The 6,367-nt window shown below is 54.6% G+C and overlaps 1 protein-coding gene across 5 annotated transcripts in view; it reads left to right on the top strand.

The window, feature by feature from the left end:
* The window catches only part of GPR4 (G protein-coupled receptor 4), a 12,005-nt gene continuing 5,638 nt past the window's right edge, over positions 1-6,367 (top strand). Inside the window, exons 1-2 of one of the 5 annotated variants that reach the window (XM_081807118.1) lie at positions 2,059-2,186; positions 3,526-3,751. The gene's annotated coding sequence lies outside the window, so the exon portion shown is untranslated. Of the gene's footprint in view, positions 23-2,030; positions 2,187-2,330; positions 3,752-6,367 lie in introns of those variants that run through there. The other 4 variants (XM_081807117.1, XM_081807119.1, XM_081807116.1 and 1 more) reach the window with 4 other exon arrangements.

The following is a 6,367-nucleotide window of genomic DNA, read 5'->3' as shown; positions in this document are numbered from 1 at the left end:
AACTCCAGCTTCCTGCCCTAAGGTTGGTAACGGCTTGGCTCTCCCTGTGGCTGGTCCCTTGGTGCCGCCTCACACTGTGTGGGTTCCTTCAGCCTGCCCACCCCTCTGAAATGTCCCTTCATAAGTGCTCCCACTTAAGCTCTGAATGGCCACCTATTTCCTACCAGGACTGGATCAGCAGAAACCTAGGGTGAGCCCAAGAGAGAAGGGATCCTCACCTCCCAGTGGACCCTTAGAATTTCTTTTTAGGAGGAGCTTGGAATGACCAAGGTTCTGACAGGAGGGCCCTGTGGGACTTGTCTTGAGAACGATAGGACGTGTATGGGGTTATTTGTGGGGAGGGGCTATAGCCTTCCTGATCTGATACCTCCCTTCGTGCTTTCCCTGACTGTCTCCTTGAGGGAAGACAAAAGGAAAATGCCTTTATTTGCCTATGCATTGCTTGGGTGCTTAGTTAACTCTCTCACTTTCTGTGTCCCTCAAGAGCCCTGAAAAGTAGGTAATATGGCTCAGAGAGGTGAAGTCACTTGTCCAAGGGCACGCAGTAAATGACTTTAAGAATAGCTACCTTAGGGCGCCTGGGTGGCTCAGTTGTTAAGCGTCTGCCTTCGGCTCAGGTCATGATCTCAGGGTCCTGGGATCGAGCCGCGCATCGGGCTCCCTGCTCTGCGGGAAGCCTGCTTCTCCCTCTCCCACTCCCCCTGCTTGTGTTCCCTCTCTCGCTGTCTCTCTCTCTGTCAAATAAATAAATAAAAACTTTAAAAAAAAAAAAAACGAATGAAAGAAAAAAGAATTTGAGAACAGGGGGCTTGGGTGACTCAGTCGGTTAAGAATCCCTCTCTTGGGGCGCCTGGGTGGCTCAGTCATTAAGCGTCTGCCTTCGGCTCACGTCATGATCCCAGGGTCCTGGGATCGAGCCTCACATCGGGCTCCCTGCTCAGCAGGAAGCCTGCTTCTCCCTCTCCCCCTCCCCCTGCTTGTTTTCCCTCTCTCACTGTCTCTCTCTGTCAAATAAATAAAATCTTAAAAAAAAAAAAAAAAGAATCCCTCTCTTGATTTCGGTCAGGTCATGATCTCAGGGTAGTGAGATCAAGCCCCATGTCGGGCTCCATGTTCAGTATGGAGTCTACTTGAGATTCTCTCTCTCCCTCTGCACCGCCCCTCCCTGGCTCTCCTGCGCTCTCTCCCTCTCTAAAAAAAAAAAAGAAAAGAAAGAATTTGTGAACCCAATAGCTGTCATTTCTGAGTGCTACGTGATGCCAGGTCTGTCCATAGTGCTTTGACCAAGAATGAATTCTCACGACCAATTTATGAAGGATGTGATGATCATAATAAAAATCAGCAAATACTGTTTTACCCTTATGTATTCACTCCCTGAAAACATGTCTTGCATACCTATCGTGTGCCTAGCCGCCTTCCAGGCAACAGACACACAACAGTAAACAAACCAGATGCAGAAATGACTCCTCCCCCATCTAGTGGGGGGACAGATAATTTAAAAAGTTCTGTGGGGAAAAGTAAATAAAACGGGGAGGAATGGAAAGCACTGGGCGCGAGGGCGGGGGTATGTTTTATTGACTTGATAGTATTGACAAAGAGACTGAGTGACCACTTTGACAGAAGAGGAAACTGAGGCACAGAGAGGCCATTAGCCTAAGGTCTGGCTAGCCAAGAGACAGGACTCCTTACAGAGGTGGCCCTGACCCCAGGAGGGAGGACTTAGACTCGTTTGTCCTCTCCCTTGGGAAGGGAGGCATGCAATGACCAGAAAGTTAAGGACTCGGGTCTCAGAGGGGAGGAAATGGCTCAGCTCAAGGAGGGTCAAAGGCTGAGTAAGGGCTTGGTCAAGCAGGAGGTGTGGGGTTGGACGGAGGGGAAGCAAAGGGGTTAAGGAGATGGGGGCCTCCAGGCTGGGGACTCGGAGGGGTTCGGGAGGGTTGCTGCGGCAGCAGGTGAGGTTTCCCCGAGGCTGGAAGCCTGGAGTAGGGTGAAAGCCTGAAGGGGTTAAGGGGCGGTGCCAAGGGAGGGGTTAACGGGGGCGGGGCTGTCGGGGGGGCGGGGCTTCGGCCGGCGGCTCCTGCCCGGGGCCGGAGCGAGTCGCCCCCGGGTCCCTGCGCCGCGGTCGAGCCCAGACGTCGCCGCAGCCGAAAGAGGAGCCGCCCGCCCCGTCCAGCCGCCGCGCGCAGGTAGGCGCCTTTCCTTCCCCTGCCCGCGCCGGGCGTCCGGCCCCCGCGGGGCCCCTCCTCGGCGCTCCCCTCGGGGGCTCTGCGCCCCTGCGTCGGTGGCTCAGTCTCCCGCGCCGGCCGGTCCCCGCCCCTCTCCGGTGTTGGCGCTCCCGCCGTCTCCCCGCAGACCGTGTCTGTGGGTCTGTCTCCCTCTCTCCGCCCGTCTCGGATGGGTCGCTGTCTGCGGTCCTCCCTCCCTCTGGGTGGGCCTCTCCTTCTGCATCTCTGGATGTCTCTGTGTCTCGTTCTTTCTCTCTGCTTCTCCGTCTGGCTCTGGCTCTGGCTCTCTCTCCGTCTCTGTACCCATTCTCCCCGTCTCCCTTTGCCTCTAACCCTCAGTCTCTCGAGCTCAATCCCTCTGCCTCCAACTCCGTGGTTCTCCCTGTCTCTGTGCATCTCTTTGCGCTTTCTCTTCCTGTCTCTCTCCTGTATTTCTGTCTCTTACTCCGTGTATCTTGAGACCCTCTTCTGGCACCTTGACCCCATCGTCATCTCATTCCAAATTCTGGTGCATCCCCAAGCTTTCCGCTGGGCTGAGGAGCTGCTTGGGAGTAGGAGGGGGGGGAGTAGGGTTGCCTTGGGACAGGTGGACTCTGAGGGACACTGTAACCCCAGTGCCCCCTTTAGAGAGTCACCCCACTGCTCCTGAGGTCGCACCCACCCCACCCTCCAATTTCAGGAATTCCTGGCTGGGGGGGTAGACTTCCTCCCCCACTTCCTCCCTTCCAGGATTTGGCTAGGTCACCATTAACTCCTTCCTGCCTCCACCTCACTCCCCCCACCCCCTGCTTGCACTGGACATCCCACCACCCCCAACAAGGCTGAGGGACAGCTCTGGAATTTCTGTGAGCCACTGTTCGTGGTGGGATGTGTGTTGTGTACTCAGGCAGGATGTGCGCTGGGGGATTTACTTGCTGGCACAGATGGAGATGATAGGGGCCACTCCCTAGCGCCCCCACGCCACTCGACCCCCACCACCAGCCCCCCTCCTCCTGAACCCACCAAGAGGGTACCTCCCAAGCTCTGTCTCTGCAGATGAACTCAACTTCAGGTTTGGGTTGAGGATGGGGAGGTTTCCCTTTCTGAAGGGTCCCAGTAGGAGGAAATGAGAGGGATGATGGGTGGCTCTTGAGCTCTGGGAATCGTAATCAAGAACCGTTAGGTGTGGTCTTTGAAAGGAAGGATTCAGGATGTGAGAATGATCAGAGGGAGGACTGGGGTTCCACAACCTTCAAATCACAAGTCCTCAGGATATATGAATCCTTCAATCCAAAAAGATTAGTGTCGGAATCTTGGGCAGCTTTCAGTGTTCCAAGCAGAGAGAGCTCAAAGGGCTTACCGAGCCATCGAGGTCAAGCACCCATGTTACAGATGGGAAAACTGAGGCCCAGGAGCCGAAGTCCTCACAATGAGTCCGTGCCATTTCAACTGAAGCCCAAATCCAGAGAGCTGGCTTCTTTTGCTGCCACTAAGTCGGATTAATTTGGGAAAAGAGGTCTTCACAGTGAGGAGGGAAGAATGCCAGGGTGAGTATGAAAAGCTGGAATCCAGAGGGGAGCCTTTGAGAAGCAGAGAAGAGAAAATATTTCCCAAACCATGGTGCTGGGGAGGGGAGAGGGGACAAGAGTTGGTTTGGGTGGGAGGAGTGGATTTTCAGAGAAGGAGGGAAGAGGGGAAGGGAAATGGGGGGGGCAGGGATTAACTCTGGCCCGCTTCTGTCTCCTGACCCTCCCCATGAAGCCCACTGCTCCCTCGGGACAGGGCCTATAATTTGGTTTGTGTCTAGACAAATAATAACTCAGCTGGTGTGAGCGAGCTGGAGGGATGAGGGCAGGCCAGCAGGGCGGCCAGGGGATGGAGGCAGCCTAGGCTTCTGGGCTCCTAGTAGTACCCCAGGGCAGGGAGAATTTAGGAGCTAGGTGGAGGTGACAGCGCACTCCCCCCAACCTCCCGTGAACCCCCCATATTTTAGAATTCTGTGCCACCTTGGGCCTTCAGGCTGCTGGGCGGTTAACAAGCAGAAGAGAAAAGGGGGGAAAAGGAAGAGGGATTCACGGTATATAGAGTGTGTTCCCATTTCTGTAAAAAAAGAGGGGAAATACGTATTTGTGTTTGCTGGGCCAAGATAATAATCACTGAGAGTTTAATAATAGATGATGAAAGTCGTAGAATGTTTAAAAAAAAATCATAGAGCGTTCTAACAATAGAACTTTAGAATCTTGGAATGTGAGACTCCTGGAATATTAGAAACTTGAAGGGGAAGGACATGGAAAGCCGCTAGGATAATAATAATAGAATGGAAGAAAGGTAAAGCTCTAGAATGTTACAATAATAGAACAGTAAACCATGAACAGGACTAACAATAGATCCTGAGGATTTTTTGAGTGCTGGAATGGATGGTGTCGGAGGGGTCGAGTAGGAGGACCCTGGTGTCCCTTCTGGGTGGTGTGTGAGCGGGGGGGGGGAAGACGGGGACCCCTTTGGTAGAAATGGGGAAACTGAGGCCCAGCGAGGTGGTCACGGAGGCCTGACTGCCCCCTGGTTTCCGCCGGCCGCCAGGGCACCAGGTGGGGAGCGAGGCGCGGTGATCACATTTCGTCCCCTAATGAGCAGACCGGAGCTGGCCTGTCCCCCGGGGCTGCCAAGGGGGTGGCGGTAAGCAGGAGCCGACAGAGGAGGGAAGGGGGGCAGAGAGGCAGTCTGGTGGCTTCTAGGACAAGGCTGGTGAGTGAACCCTGAGGGTGGCCAGGGATGGGGGGAGCTGCATCACCTCTCCCTCTGGTCCTCTCAACCCTCCAGAGTCCTTTAGCCTTGCTGGATTTAAGAGTGGCCCAGAGACTTATCTGGCTTGAGCAGCTGAGGCATAAAGTGGGGGCCGGGGTCTGACCGGTCCTTCTGGTCCCCTCACTATCACTCCACACTTGGGCTTATCTCTCTGCCCTTTCCTGGGAGGGGCTAGCAGGGACCAAAGAAGGGGGCCTGGGGGATAGGGAGAGCTTCTTTTTAAAGATTTGGGGGTTGAATCCCAAATAAAGCTCAAGCTGAAGAGGAGCTTGACCCCCAGAGGCTGGGCAAGGGAATCAGGTGTTAGAGGGGCACAAAGACACTGTGGTCACTTGCTTTTTGGTGGTGAGAAAGTCCTTCCTTCTATATTTTAGCAGATTCTCAAAGGGGGCTGACAACCCCAGAAAGACTTGAGAAACATTACAGGAGCACAGGGAGTGAGGAGAGAAAACATTCGGGGAAAGGGGAAGCTCTTGGGTTAAGAATGACGGGAGATCTGCCCGGTCCTGACACATCACATGACTCAGACAAGGGTCTTGCTGCTCTGGCCCTCAGTTTCCCCACGTGTACCAGGAAGGGGTCAGAAATAGCCTTGCACTCCCAGTTGGGGCATAGAGACCTGTGGCATTGTGGAATTCTTAGAGTCTCCGTTCTGTGATTTTGAGGGTTTGATGGTGGGCAGATCTCAGGTGGGGAGAAGAGAGGGCTGAGTACCCCTTCCCCATGCCCAGAAGCCCCAGGAAGCAGGTGGGTTGAGGAGGGAGGGAGGAGGGTGAGGTGAGCGCCCAGCTGGTTCCCCTCAAGGAAATTAGCCATGAGAAGTGTATTTCCTCTGGCTTCCGGAAATAAGTCTTACGCCTGCTGTACCCGCTCCAGCCTCAGCTGAACCCAGGGGGTTTGGACAGCGTGGGGCCAAGGGAACTCCCAGCCTTGGTTCCTTTCTGGTCTCAGCTCTTCTGTGCCCATGGAATAATAATAATTGTTCAAATGCTGCACATTTTGTAGATGATAGGATGTCCTATCAAGGATTTTCTTGTCTGTGATGTGAATAGTATAAAAGTTCTGCCCCCCCCCCCTTATACAGAAGGGGAAACGGAGACTCTCGAAAAAGAATGAATTTTCTCGATGTTACAAGAAGAGGGAGAGACAGGGGCGCCTGGGTGGCTCAGTTGTTAAGCGTCTGCCTTCGGCTCAGGTCATGATCCCAGGGTCCTGGGATCGAGCCCCGCATCGAGCCCCGCATCGAGCCCCGCATCGAGCCCCGCATCGGGCTCCCTGCTCGGCGGGAAGCCTGCTTCTCCCTCTCCCACTCCCCCTGCCTGTGTTCCCTCTCTCGCTGTGTCTCTCTCTGTCAAATA

This window comes from Leptonychotes weddellii, chromosome 16, assembly GCF_054177405.1.
Source record: "Leptonychotes weddellii isolate Sample4059 chromosome 16, ASM5417740v2, whole genome shotgun sequence".
Taxonomy (NCBI): domain Eukaryota; kingdom Metazoa; phylum Chordata; class Mammalia; order Carnivora; family Phocidae; genus Leptonychotes; species Leptonychotes weddellii.
This window is presented reverse-complemented; position numbering and strand designations above follow the sequence as displayed.